This window comes from Myxine glutinosa, chromosome 1 (assembly GCF_964187855.1).
Source record: "Myxine glutinosa chromosome 1, kmMyxGlut1.1, whole genome shotgun sequence".
Taxonomy (NCBI): Eukaryota; Metazoa; Chordata; class Myxini; order Myxiniformes; family Myxinidae; genus Myxine; species Myxine glutinosa.
Genome location: NC_136261.1, coordinates 13385768 through 13401047, shown reverse-complemented (window position 1 = coordinate 13401047; position 15280 = coordinate 13385768). Strand labels below are relative to the sequence as shown.

The window sequence follows — 15280 nt, the reverse complement described above, 5'->3', positions numbered from 1 at the left end:
GTGCACAGAGGGAGCTGCATATGGTGGAAATGTTGAGTTGGATCTTGGAGACGGTGTGAAGCTGGAAGGTGTGAAAACATTTTGCTACCTCGGAGACATGCTGAATGGAGAAGGTGGATCAGACTCGGCAACGGTTCCTCGAGTGAGATGTGCATGGAAGAAGTTTCGGGAACTGAGTGGTGTGCTGATGATGAGTGGAGTGTCGTTGAAGCTGAAGGGAAAGGTGTATGCTGCATGTGTGAGAAGTGTTATGATTTATGGGAGCGAGACATGGGTAATGAACGTAGAGCAGTAACGAAGGCTGGAAAGGGTGGAAATGCGAATGGTTCGGTGGATTTGCGGAGTGTCGTTGAGAGAGAGGAAGACAAATGATGAATTGCGAAAGATGATGGGAATAGAGCCTGTGATGGATGCTGTGAAGAGAAACAGGTTGAGATGGTTTGGTCATGTGTTGAGGAAGGATGAAAGTGACTGGTTGAGAATGAATGAATGAATGAATGATCGTTTTAAGGCCATTTTCCCCGCTAGAGTGGGGGTTAGCCTTGCGGGCCCCATAATAATCATGGTTCCCTGTTTGAGGCAATGTTTTTATGGCCGGATGCCCTTCCTGACGCCAGCCCTTGGTCACGCTCTTACGATGCACAGGGATACGGTGTACCTATTCTAAATCGGGGTACACACCGTGATCATTCATCCCAACAAGCTGGTACTCAATTTGCCGACCTCGGAAGGATGACAGGCTGAGTCAACCCCCCTGGCGTTGCTTCAGCGATCGACCGGGATTCGAACCCAGGATCCGAGGATCCCAAGCCGGCACCCTAACCGCAAAGCCAACACCATGCTCTAATCTAAATCATCAACTCTGAGAAGAGTGATGGAAATGAATGTAGAAGGAAGTGGAGGACGGGGAAGACCGAGAAAGACTTGGCTAAAGATGGTCGAAGCAGAAATGCGGGCAAGGGGGTTAACAAGTTGAGATGCAGAAAATAGGGCAAAATGGAGAAGTTTGTCATGGGAACCACAAGGCTAACCCCCGCTCCAGCAGGTAAAATGGCCTTAAAATGCATGTTGTTGTTGTTGTATGATACTGATTACCGGTATTATACCAGGTGAGCACCAGGGGTATTGCACCTATGTTTAATATTAAAACTCTGCCCCCCACCCCTTTGGTTACGGAGTTAACCCAACATGTCCATGTTGATGTGTATCATGTATGTCGCGCCGCTCACAGTAACACAGAGTGTATTACAAAATTGTAACCATAACTTATCATACCTGTTCATACCTTCGTGGAACGCGACATCGATCGTTTCTAACAATCAAAACGAATCCATTTTCACTGAAATTAGTGTGAAGAAGGTTCGAGAAACGTCACGACTTTTATCACAAAATGGATTTTAAAAAATAATAAAAACTCTAAACGGAAGTGACTCTTTTGTGACTACATCTTTTGGTCCGTTTTCTTGTGTGCCAGGGGGCGTGTCCACAGGGGCGTATCCACAGGGGCGTACCCACAGGTTTGTATCCACAGCTGTGTATCCACAGGTGTGTGCCCACACACAGTCCCTCGGCCATAGTCGCACACACACGCTTTCTCTTGGTTCCTGTTTCATCGGACTCCGATCGTGTTCAGGTGAAGGAATACCTATTATTTTATTATTGTGCTTTGTGTTTATTTTTATTTTTTCCTCATTTTAATTTCCTTCTTTATCCTCAGTGAGTCGAGGTGAGTTCATGTTGTGCTCTACCAGGTAAATACGTGTATGTACCTGTATCGATGTGATTTACCATTTACCTGTAGCTCCTCTAAACTAAAGTGAATAAAGGGACCTGCCTCGGGCGTCTGAATTTTTTCTCAAAGACTGTATATGTATATAATGTAAACTCTTATTATGTGCTGTATGTGTGTATAAGGTAAACTCTTATTATGTGCTGTATATGTATATAATGTAAACTCTTATTATGTGCTGTATGTGTGTATAAGGTAAACTCTTATTATGTGCTGTATATGTGTATAATGTAAACTCTTATTATGTGCTGTATGTGTGTGTAAGGTAAACTCTTATTATGTGCTGTATGTGTGTATAATGTAAACTCTTATTATGTGCTGTATGTGTGTATAATGTAAACTCTTATTATGTGCTGTATGTGTGTGTAAGGTAAACTCTTATTATGTGCTGTATGTGTGTATAAGGTAAACTCTTATTATGTGCTGTTTGTGTGTATAAGGTAAACTCTTATTATGTACTGTATATGTGTATAAGGTAAACTCTTATTATGTGCTGTATGTGTGTATAAGGTAAACTCTTATTATGTGCTGTATGTGTGTATAATGTAAACTCTTATTATGTGCTGTATGTGTGTGTAAGGTAAACTCTTATTATGTGCTGTATGTGTGTATAAGGTAAACTCTTATTATGTGCTGTTTGTGTGTATAAGGTAAACTCTTATTATGTACTGTATATGTGTATAAGGTAAACTCTTATTATGTGCTGTATATGTGTATAAGGTAAACTCTTATTATGTGCTGTATATGTGTATAAGGTAAACTCTTATTATGTACTGTATATGTGTATAAGGTAAACTCTTATGATGTACTGTGTGTGTGTATAAGGTAAACTCTTATTATGTGCTGTATGTGTGTGTATAATGTAAACTCTTATTATGTGCTGTATATGTGTGTATTAGATAAACTCTTATTATGTGCTGTATGTGTGTGTATAATGTAAACTCTTATTATGTGCTGTATGTGTGTATAAGGTAAACTCTTATTATGTGCTGTATGTGGTGAAAATGTAAGTTGAACCCAGGTGTGACGCTCACTTAAACCACTGGACGGTGTCTATAAGACCTCGGGACGTCCGCGACTCGAGGCCACTCCTGCGACTTTATACAATGACATGTAGAATTGAATGGTACGTACCCACTTATATTCTAGGCTTGCTTGCATTGACTGATATATCCAATCTTTCTCATATGATGCCTTGTTCCTGACATATATGTTGCATGGTGTATTTTACAGGATGATGTTACGATCTAATTGAAATTTAACCTATCTATGGGACGAGTTGTGGATTTGGTTGATTTTCACAACACTTAATTTCAATTATGATCTTCGGAAATGGCGGGACATGAGTCTTGCGATGGCCGGATGAACGCAGATCACAGACGAGCGTTCCCGACATTCTCCGCGCTCCTGCGAGGCCCACCTCGGAGAAGAATGACCGGCGGAGGACCCGTCGAGCTAGCTCCAGCTACGGAGCTCCGACTACTCTCGCCGCCGGTCTGCCTCAAAAGGACCGGATGCGATGGGGACCTCGCAAGCCTTTTGCGGGACCGCGTCGTCAAAACGCAAACTGCTCTCCTGAGGCCCGAACGCCGGAGCAGGCATGACGGACTCCGGCAAGACGCCTGGAGAACGATGCTACTGGGCAACGTCCTGCAGCCGAAACCCCGTCGGAACGACGGACCCGCTTGGAGCCGACGGCCCGACCAACTGATTTGCGTGCCTCGGCCTGAGATGAGATGACCACGCGAGTGTTCACGACTCCCTTGACTGTCATGCCGCGCTCGGAAGCACCTCCACGCGCAGCTGCTCGGAATCACCTCCTCCTATGCGACGCCGCATGCTGCACCCGTCGCGTGCACTACTCTGTGCCCGACCGATCGCTGCTCGGAAGCACCTCCCCGCGCGAATCGCGTGCGCTGCACCCGTCGCGTGCACTACTCTGTGAGACCTACGACAGGCCTACGATTCCGATCGCTGCTCGGAATCACCTCCTCCTACACGCAGCCACGCTGCGCCCAACGCGGGCACCACTCTGCGAGGCCGGCGATTCCAATCACTGCACGTCGGAATCACCTCCTCCCACGCGAAGCCACGCTGCGCCCAACACGGGCACCACTCTGCGAGGCCGGCGATTCCAATCGCTGCCCGTCGGAATCACCTCCTACGCGCGAATCGCGCGCTGCCCCATCGCGGGCACAACCCGATCAATCGCTGCTCGGTGGAATCACCTCCTACGCGCAAATCGTGCACTGCGCCCTTCGCGGGCACCACTCTGCGAGGCCGGCGATTCTGATCACGGCTCGTCGAAATCCCACCTACGCGCGAATCGCGCGCTGCCCCATCGCGGGCACAACCCGATCAATCGCTGCTCGGTGGAATCACCTCCTACGCGCAAATCGCGCACTGCGCCCTTCGCGGGCACCACTCTGCGAGGCCGGCGATTCTGATCGCGGCTCGTCGAAATCCCACCTACGCGCGAATCGCGCGCTGCCCCATCGCGGGCACAACCCGATCAATCGCTGCTCGGTGGAATCACCTCCTACACGCAAATCGCGCACTGCGCCCTTCGCGGGCACCACTCTGCGAGGCCGGCGATTCTGATCGCGGCTCGTCGAAATCCCACCTACATGTGGCTACTCAACGAGGCCGGCGAACTCCGCTGCCCGGAATCGCCTCAATGGAGGCTCGCTTGGCACCATGCGAGGACTCGCCGCAGCACGGATGAGTTTCTAAGGACGTCGAGCGGGACCTTCATAGCCTTTCACGACACTCGGGCTTATGCTTATGATAGATGATCGTATACCATGTGTATTCTATATGACTAACTATGTCTAAAACTCCGGACAAAACACGGCCTGAAAGCTAAACAAACGAGACGCTACTTCAGGGCGTGATATGTATTCGATCCTTTGACCCGAAAGCTAAACAAACGAGACGCTACTTCAGGGCGTGATATGTATTCGATCCTTTGACCCGAAAGCTAACAAACGAGACGCTACATCAGGGCGTGATATGTATTCGATCCTTTGACCCGAAAGCTAACAAACGAGACGCTACTTCAGGGTGTGATATGTATTCTATCCTCTGACCCGAAAGCTAACAAACGAGACGCTACTTCAGGGCGTGATATGTATTCGATCCTTTGACCCGACAGCTAAACAAACGAGACGCTACTTCAGGTCGTGCAGTCTATTGCTGCCAAGCATGCTCGCCCTCTCGACTCGGCGTGCTCGCCCTCTCGACTCAGCGAAGCCGCACTGGTTCAACGGGCCGAGCTCAACTTTCGGTTTCCCTCGTACGCGGTGCGCCCTAGATAATACTTTTCGCTCGTCGGCCGGGTTCGTATTCCGTACACCGATCTTGAGCCCGCTCGAATGCTGCTGCCCAATGGACGCGAGACTATAGATTTCGGAGTGCTACTTTACTCCGTCTGGGGATACCGCTCAGCTGGAACTCGCCATCAAACCCACCCGCACGCGCCCGAACCAATTGATGACGTCATCGACTAAATCACGCGTTTGCTTTACAGCGCCATTTAACTGTTTCCCGCGCTTGCGTCATCAGAGTTCGTCTACCTGGGTACCTCTACAGATAGCAGAAATACTCAATCTGACCGCCCCTGCCCGAAAGTGCGTGTCATAACGTGGCGGCCTTCGAGGGCGACTAGCCAACATCCAGGACTTATGCCGTTAATCGATAAGGCACGGGGAATTTGGGGGTGCACGGTGACCCCATGACACGGTGACATTGAGCGTTGCGCCCGACTCCCTCGTCTCCTGAGCAAGCCACGTGGGCACCGGCCCGCCGGATCGCCCTTGACTCTGGGCTTGTTGCTTCTAGGACAGGTCTCCTGGCTCGCCTCCACACATTTCGAGACTGCGAGACGCCTCGCCCGGCCGCTGCCTGATTGCGTTCCCTCTGACCCAGACTGTGAAGGTCGCTCGACTTCGGTGCGCGGTGCGCGGCTGTTATCTCACACTTCACGACAGGGGGGGGGGGTGGGGGGGGGATGGATGGGTGAGGGGGTGAGATGATGGTCCATCCATCCGGGCCATCCTCTTGGATGTCGATCCATCCATCCGGGCCATCCTCTTGGCTGTCGATCCATCCATCCGGGCCATCCTCTTGGATGTCGATCCATCCATCCGGGCCATCCTCTTGGATGTCGATCCATCCATCTGGGCCATCCTCTTGGATGTCGATCCATCCATCCGGGCCATCCTCTTGGATGTCGATCCATCCATCCGGGCCATCCTCTTGGATGTCGATCCATCCATCCGGGCCATCCTCTTGGATGTCGATCCATCCATCCGGGCCATCCTCTTGGATGTCGATCCATCCATCTGGGCCATTCTCTTGGATGTCCATCCATCCAGGCCATTCTCTTGGATGTCGATCCATCCGGGACGTTTTCCATTTCTCGATCTCGACGTTTTCTCTCCGGGACAATCCCTACGGGACGGTAGCCGGTATAGCCGATCTTCTCCGATCCTCTGCGCGCTGTGCTGCAGGTCGGGAGATTCTGCGCGCTTCGCTGGGAAGGCGCATTTCAGTCATTTTGTGCGTCGTCGTAACTGCCATGCCGGTCGTTCGGGCAGCCTACGGAGGGCACTCGTGGCAAACGTTTTGCTTGAAACTATTTGCCGGAGCTTGTAATTCGTACGCGCTGCCGTCAGAGAGCGCTCGAGTCTCGTGATTTCAAAACAGGGGGACTCCGGGGTATCGCGTAACTCTCGTTATGGCTCTCGTCGGTTCTCTCCCTCGGCAATTCCATGACATGGATCTAATGTGGATCGACCATGTACCCTTGGGAGCCAAGGCAGGTACAGACTTACTGTAATGGACTTACTGTAATGGCCTCCTGTCATGTAATCTTACTTACTGTTACAACTCCTAGGCCGGTACAGACTTACTGTAATTGACTTACACTGTCATGGCCTCCTGTCATGTAATCTTACTTACTGTTACAGCTTACTGTAAAGTGGCTTACTGATTTACACATCTTCCACATCGACACATCTGCCTGAAATGCGTTGCATTGCGACGAATGGACATTCGCTCTTCGACAAGCTACACCTTATGTAATGAGTTGCATATCGCAAAGGTACACCTTATCCAGCACATAGGCCTGTGAGACTAGACTATTGTGACCCACAGGCTCATCGTCTGCCAGTATCGGACATATTTGCTAACCAGGCTATGAGTGCGCCTAGAGAACATCTGCCGTCCCTCCCTTCGCCTGATACACCCCTGCCTGAAGCGGTGAGGGCACTGAGGTGCCCCTCCGACACCTGCCTCCAGCGGCTACTCCGAAGCAGGGGACTCCGGATTTGGGGACGTCGTACCCGGTAGTTTCCGAACCTGTGCTGGCAGGGTAATTCGCCACACTGACCTCTACGGATGGACCGACTGACCTGTACTACTGATAATGGATTTGTTTCGTATAGTGCTTTCCAGGAAGCCCTAAAGATGCTTTGACAGTGTGCGAAACATAACACGATGGCGCAAAGACAAGAATCAATAGGGATATTTCTTTGACACCCTAATAATGATATAATGACTTCCTCTACCCATTAATGCTGACGCGCGCTCGCTTCCTGCCTAGTGGCAGCATAGTTCTAACGGCGGGGAGAATGTGGTGAAAATGTAAGTTGAACCCAGGTGTGACGCTCACTTAAACCACTGGGCGGTGTCTATAAGACCTCGGGACGTCCGCGACTCGAGGCCACTCCTGCGACTTTATACAATGACATGTAGAATTGAATGGTACGTACCCACTTATATTCTAGGCTTGCTTGCATTGACTGATATATCCAATCTTTCTCATATGATGCCTTGATCCTGACATATATGTTGCATGGTGTATTTTACAGGATGATGTTACGATCTAATTGAAATTTAACCTATCTATGGGACGAGTTGTGGATTTGGTTGATTTTCACAACACTGTATGTGTGTGTATAATGTAAACTCTTATTATGTGCTGTATGTGTGTGTATAATGTAAACTCTTATTATGTGCTGTATGTGTGTATAAGGTAAACTCTTATTATGTACTGTATGTGTGTATAAGGTAAACTCTTATTATGTGCTGTATATGTGTGTATAATGTAAACTCTTATTATGTGCTGTATATGTGTGTATAAGGTAAACTCTTATTATGTGCTGTATATGTGTATAATGTAAACTCTTATTATGTGCTGTATATGTGTGTATAAGGTAAACTCTTATTATGTGCTGTATGTGTGTATAAGGTAAACTCTTATTATGTGCTGTATATGTGTATAATGTAAACTCTTATTATGTGCTGTATATGTGTGTATAAGGTAAACTCTTATTATGTGCTGTATATGTGTGTATAAGGTAAACTCTTATTATGTGCTGTATATGTGTGTATAAGGGAACCTCTTATTATGTGCTGTATATGTGTGTATAATGTAAACTCTTATTATGTGCTGTATATGTGTGTATAAGGTAAACTCTTATTATGTGCTGTATGTGTGTATAATGTAAACTCTTATTATGTGGTGTATATGTGTGTATAAGGTAAACTCTTATTATGTGCTGTATATGTGTGTATAAGGTAAACTCTTATTATGTGCTGTATATGTGTGTATAAGGTAAACTCTTATTATGTGCTGTATGTGTGTGTATAATGTAAACGCTTATTATGTACTGTATGTGTGTATAAGGTAAACTCTTATTATGTGCTGTATATGTGTGTATAAGGTAAACTCTTATTATGTGCTGCATATGTGTGTATAAGGTAAACTCTTATTATGTGCTGTATATGTGTGTATAATGTAAACTCTTATTATGTGCTGTACATGTGTGTATAAGGTAAACTCCTATGTGCTGTATATGTGTGTACAAGGTAAACTCTTATTATGTGCTGTATATGTGTGTATAAGGTAAACTCTGATTATGTGCTGTATATGTGTATAATGTAAACTCTTATTATGTGCTGTATATGTGTGTATAAGGTAAACTCTTATTATGTGCTGTATGTGTGTGTATAATGTAAACTCTTATTATGTGCTGTATATGTGTGTATAAGGTAAACTCTTATTATGTGCTGTATATGTGTATAATGTAAACTCTTATTATGTGCTGTATATGTGTGTATAAGGTAAACTCCTATGTGCTGTATATGTGTGTACAAGGTAAACTCTTATTATGTGCTGTATATGTGTGTATAAGGTAAACTCTGATTATGTGCTGTATATGTGTATAATGTAAACTCTTATTATGTGCTGTATATGTGTGTATAAGGTAAACTCTTATTATGTGCTGTATATGTGTGTATAAGGTAAACTCTTATTATGTGCTGTATATGTGTGTATAAGGTAAACTCTTATTATGTGCTGTATATGTGTGTATAATGTAAACTCTTATTATGTGCTGTATATATGTGTATAAGGTAAACTCTTATTATGTGCTGTATATGTGTATAATGTAAACTCTTATTATGTGCTGTATATGTGTGTATAAGGTAAACTCTTATTATGTGCTGTATATGTGTGTATAATGTAAACTCTTATTATGTGCTGTATATGTGTGTATAAGGTAAACTCTTATTATGTGCTGTATATGTGTGTATAAGGTAAACTCTTATTATGTGCTGTATATGTGTGTATAAGGTAAACTCTTATTATGTGCTGTATATGTGTGTATAAGGTAAACTCTTATTATGTGCTATATATGTGTGTATAAGGTAAACTCTTATTATATGCTGTATGTGTGTGTATAAGGTAAACTCTTATTATGTGCTGTATGTGTGTATATAAGGTAAACTCTTATTATATACTGTGTGTGTATAAGGTAAACTCTTATTATATACTGTATATGTGTGTATAAGGTAAACTCTTATTATATACTGTATGTGTGTATAAGGTAAACTCTTATTATATGCTGTATGTGTGTGTATAAGGTAAACTCTTATTATATACTGTATATGTGTATAAGGTAAACTCTTATTATATACTGTATGTGTGTATAAGGTAAACTCTTATTATGTACTGTATATGTGTATAAGGTAAACTCTTATTATGTGCTGTATATGTGTGTATAAGGTAAACTCTTATTATGTGCTGTATATGTGTGTATAAGGTAAACTCTTATTATGTGCTGTATGTGTGTGTACATAAGGTAAACTCTTATTATGTGCTGTATATGTGTGTATAAAGTAAACTCTTATTATGTGCTGTATTTGTGTGTGTATAATGTAAACTCTTATTATGTGCTGTGTGTGTGTGTATAATGTAAACTCTAATTATGTGCTGTATGTGTGTGTAATGTAAACTCTCATTATGTGCTGTATGTGTGCATAAGGTAAACTCGTATTATGTGCTGTATGTGTGTATAATGTAAACTCTTATTATGTGCTGTATGTGTGCATAATGTAAACTCTTATTATGTGCTGTATGTGTGTATAATGTCAACTCTTATTATGTGCTGTATGTGTGTATAATGTAAACTCTTATTATGTGCTTTATGTGCGTATAATGTAAACTCTTATTATGTGCTGTATGTGCGTATAATGTAAACTCTTATTATGTGCTGTATGTGTGTATAATGTCAACTCTTATTATGTGCTGTATGTGTGTAAAAGGTAAACTCTTATTATGTGCTGTATTGAAGTGTGGTGCTGTGCACACACAACTTGCTTGCCAAAGAGGTAGGCCACAACGCGTTTGTTAAAACAAAAGTCTTTATTTCGAAAGCTCGAACTGCAGCACTGAGCGGGCTCGATCTTAGAGCCCGCATATATGTGCAGAGGCCACGCATAGTCCCCGGGCGTGGCCGATCGGTCGAAGGGAGGGGCATGTGCCATCGGTCCCCGCCTGGGCGCTCGCACCACCCACTGGTGCGTGGAATTATTACCCCTTGTGCCCGCCACACGCGCCCCCCCAGAATTCCCGCACACCTGAAGGGTGTGTTTGCGGGGAAGCCGGATGACCCGGCCGAAACGCCCCCTGGCGATGGGTGCAGGGCTGGGGGGTAGCGGGGCTGGGGGGTGCCGGGGGTCCGACCGCCGGGGGGCGGCCTCGACGTGGAGGCAGAGCTGCTGGCGGGGGTGCCGGGGGTCCGACCGCCGGGGGGCGGCCCCGACGCGGAGGCAGAGCTGCTGGCAGGGGGTGGTCCGGATTGAGGTGGGCCGGCTTGAGGCGGTCCACGGAAATGCGATCCGGGGCACCGCCGATGTCGACCGTGAAAAATTTGTCCCCGGTCTCCAGCACGCGGAAGGGCCCGTCGTACGGGGGCCGTAGCGGTGCCCGGTGGGCGTCGTGCCGGATGAACACGTACTTTGCCGTGCGAAGCTCCGGGGCGACGTGGGAAGGCTGGCAACCGTGGTGTGCCGTTGGCACCGGGGCGAACCTCCGGGCGGTCTCCTGAAGGGCGGAGCACTGTTGCGCCGCGGACCAAGGAGCCGTGGAGTCGGGGATAAATTCACCCGGTACCCGCAGTGGTTGCCCGAAGACAAGCTCCGCCGAGGACGCGCGCAGGTCGTCCTTGGGCGCCATCCTGAGGCCCAGCAGGACCCAGGGGAATCTGTCATCCCAGCCACCATCGCGGAGGCTGGCCGGAGCGCGGCCTTCATGGAGTGATGAAAGCGCTCGCACAGGCCATTGGCCTGGGGGTGGTAGGCCGTGGTGCGGTGCAGTTTCACCCCAAGCCCTTGCGCCACCGCGGCCCAGAGCTCCGAGGTGAACTGGGGGCTGCGGTCGGACGAGATGTCCGAGGGGGCACCGAACCTGGCAACCCAAGTGGCGATAAAGGCTTGCGCCACCTCAGCCGCAGATGTCGCCGCCAATGGGACGGCCTCCGGCCACCGTGTGGTGCGGTCGACCATGGTGAGGAGGTGGGTGAACCCTCACGAGGGGGGCAGAGGTCCCACCAAGTCGACGTGCACGTGGTCGAACTGCCGCTCGGGCACCGTAAACGGGGCCAACGGTGCCTTGGTGTGGCGGTGGACCTTTGCGCGCTGGCACGCAAGGCACGTCCTGGCCCAGTTGCGGACGCCCTTCCTGAGGCCATGCCAGACGAACTTCGAACCGACGAGTTTCTGGGATGCCTTCGTGCCAGGGTGGGACAGGCCGTGGATGGCGTCGAACACTGGGCGCCGCCAGCCAGCGGGCACAATAGGGCGAGGCCGGCCGAGGGAGACGTCGCATAGGAGGGCCGTGCCTGCGGCGTCGAACGGCACCTCGGTGACGCGGAGGCCCGTGACGGCGGTCCGCAAGGCCTGGATGCCGGGGTCGGTGGTCTGGGCCTCTGCCATCCGGGCATAGTCGACCCCGAGGTGGACCGCGTGCATGACGGACTGGGAAAGGCAATCCGCCACCGGGTTGTCCTTTCCCACCACGTGACGGATGTCCGTCGTGTACTCGGACACGGCAGAGAGGTGGCGCTGCTGCCGTGCCAACCATGGCTCGGCGACCTTGGCCATCGCGAACACAAGGGGCTTGTGGTCAACGCAAGCCATGAACGGGCGGCCCTCCAGCAGGAGGCGGAAGTGTCGGACCGCCAGGTGGAGCCCGAGCAACTCGAGGTCGAAGGTGCTGTACCGGCGTTCGTGCGGGCAAAGCTGCCGGCTAAAAAACGCCAGCGGTTGCCAAGCACCACGCACCCATTGCTCGTGCACCGCGCCCACCGCGTAGTCTGACGCGTCGGTGGTGAGGGCGATCGGTGCATCGGGCGCCGGGTGCGCCAGCATGGTGGCGTCGGCCAGAGCCAGCTTTGCACCCGTGAACGCCGCGGCCATTGGCTCCGACCATGCGATGTCACCTTTGCCCGGCTTGCCCCGAAGGGCCTCGTGCAAGGGGCGGAGGAGCCGGGCGACGTGGGGCACGAAGCGGTGGTAAAAGTTTACCATGCCCAGGAACTCCTGGAGCCCCTTGATCATGCGGGGCCGCGGGAAATCCCTGACCACCTCCACCTTGGTCGGTAAAGGGACGGCCACGTGCTCGGTGATGCGGTGCCCCAAGAAGTCGATGGTGGCGACACCGAAACGGCACTTGGCGGGGTTGATGATTAGCCCATGCTGGCCCAGGCGATCGAAAAGCGTGCGGAGGTGGAACAGGTGCTCCTCCCGGGACACGCTCACGACTAGGATGTCGTCCAGGTAGACAAACAGGAAAGGTAAGTCACGCAAGACGCTATCCATAAGCCGCTGGAACGCCTGGGCTGCATTCTTCAACCCGAAGGGCATCCTTAGGAATTCGAAGAGGCCGAAAGGGGGTGATGATTGCCGTCTTCGGGACGTCGTCCAGTTGGATGGGGACCTGATGGTAGCCCCGGATGAGGTCCACCTTGGAAAACACGGTCGTTTTGGCCAACCGGGCGGAAAAGTCCTGAATGTGTGGGACCGGGTAGCGGTCGGGGCTGGTGGCATCATTGAGCCGGCGGTAGTCCCCGCACGGCCGCCACCCCCCGCCGGGCTTTGGCACAATGTGCAGCGGAGAAGCCCAAGCGCTGTTGGAGCGCCGTATGATCCCCAGCTGCTCCAGCATGGCGAACTCCACTTTTTCCACGGCGAGCTTCGTGGGCTCGAGTCGGCGTGCCCGGGCATAGACCGGTGGCCCGACCGTGGGGATGTGATGCTCCACCCCGTGTTTAACGGCCACCGCTGAGAAGGTGGGCCGCGTGAGGGCCGGGAAACTGGCGAGGAGGCGGGTAAAGTCGTCCGCTGCCGGCAGCATGCAAACTAAACTCGCTGGGACGGAACCTTCCAGCAAGCTGCTTGGCAAGCCGCTCGGCGAGCCGCTCAGTGAGCCGCTCAGTGAGCCGCTCAACGAGCCGCTCAGCGAACAAGCAAGCGAGCTTAAGGTTTCGGCCTGGACGAGCCGTCTGCGCTTCACGTCGCCAAACAACCCATTCGCACATAGGAAGTCTGCACCAAGGAATGCCATTGGCATGCTGGCGGTCACGAACGACCATTGAAAGCGCTGCCCTCTGAACCGCAGGGAGAGGCAGCGCTTCCCAAATGTGCGGAATGGGTGTACCGTTGGCGGCAAGCAACGCGGGGCCCCGGCCCACGGTTCGCTTGTCGGACATGGAGGCGGGGATGACGCTTACCTGCGCTCCTGTATCGCAGAGGAAACGTCGCCCGGACAAGGTGTCCGTATTGAACAGGAGGCTGCCGGAATGGCCGACGCTCAGGGCCGCTAATGAGCGCCGGCCCGGTCGTTTCCCGACTTGTCAAACAAGCATGGCGGGTGACACGTCCTAGCCTTGTGGCCGAACCTGGCGTGGAAATAGCACCAGGTTTGCGGCGGCGGGGGCGGCGGCGGCCGCGGTGTTCTCGGCGGTGGTGGTGGTGGGCGGGGCACGGCAGCGGCCACGAGGGACGCTGTAGCCTTGCCCCGGGATCCACGACGGCAGCACCGTAACTCGACCGCGTGTCGCAAGCCGCGAAAAACTTGTCGGCCTCTACGGCCAGCGCACGGGGTTCCCTTATGTTGGAACCGGCCAGCGCGAGGCGTACCTGTAGAGGTAGCTGGCGTAGGAAAAGCGCCCGGAATAAGAAATCCGGGGCTTTGTCACCCAGCAGCGACAGCATAAAATCCATCCACACGGATGATCGTGTGTCGCCGAGTTTGGGAAGGTTCAGGAGGCGGTCGGCCCGTTCGATCTCCGTGAGGCCAAACGTGGCGATGAGGAGACGTTTGAGCTCCTTGTACTTGTGGTCGACCGGCGGGTGCCGCAGGATGGATATGACTCGGGCAGCAGTGCTGGGCCCGAGGGCGGCGACCACGTGGTAGTAACGGGTCTCGTCCGCCGTTATGCCTCGAAGCTGAAATTGCGCTTCGGCCTGCACGAACCACATGTCGGCCTGTGCTTCCCAAAACTCTGGGAGTTTTACTGCGACGGCGTTGGTGGCCATGGCGCGTTCGGTGGTCAGCAACGGCTGAACCAATCGGGGTCACCAGTGAAGTGTGGTGCTGCGCACACACAACTTGCTTGCCAAAGAGGTAGGCCACAACGCGTTTGTTAAAACAAAAGAGTCTTTATTTCGAAAGCTCGAACTGCAGCACTGAGCGGGCTCGATCTTAGAGCCCGCATATATGTGCCGAGGCCACGCCTAGTCCCCGGGCGTGGCCGATCGGTCGAAGGGCGGGGCATGTGCCATTGGTCCCCGCCTGGGCGCTCGCGCCACCCACTGGTGCACGGAATTATTACCCCTTGTGCCCGCCACAGTATGTGCGTATAATGTAAACTCTTATTATGTGCTGTATGTGCGTATAAGGTAAACTCTTATTATATGCTGTATATTAGGGTGTTCAGAAAAATCAATTCTGAAATTTGATATGCATAGGTGCTCAAAACATGAGGAAACAGGTAATAAACAACTGGCAAAAATTTCAAGTCAATCCATTATCATTAAGTGATAGCTCAACAGACCCAAAGTTTTGAATGAGCTAACGTATATATTATATAATATATATACGTTGTAACGCTTATGTATTAGTATACACTATACATTATACAA

At 50.4% G+C, this 15280-nt stretch overlaps 1 protein-coding gene across 1 annotated transcript in view; it reads left to right on the top strand.

Moving 5' to 3' along the window:
• Positions 1-1572: 1572 nt before the first annotated feature.
• Positions 1573-15280, top strand: part of LOC137417974 (uncharacterized) — a 213745-nt gene continuing 200037 nt past the window's right edge. The window contains exon 1 of the mRNA XM_078773590.1: positions 1573-1633. The gene's annotated coding sequence lies outside the window, so the exon portion shown is untranslated. The remainder of the gene's footprint in view (positions 1634-15280) is intronic.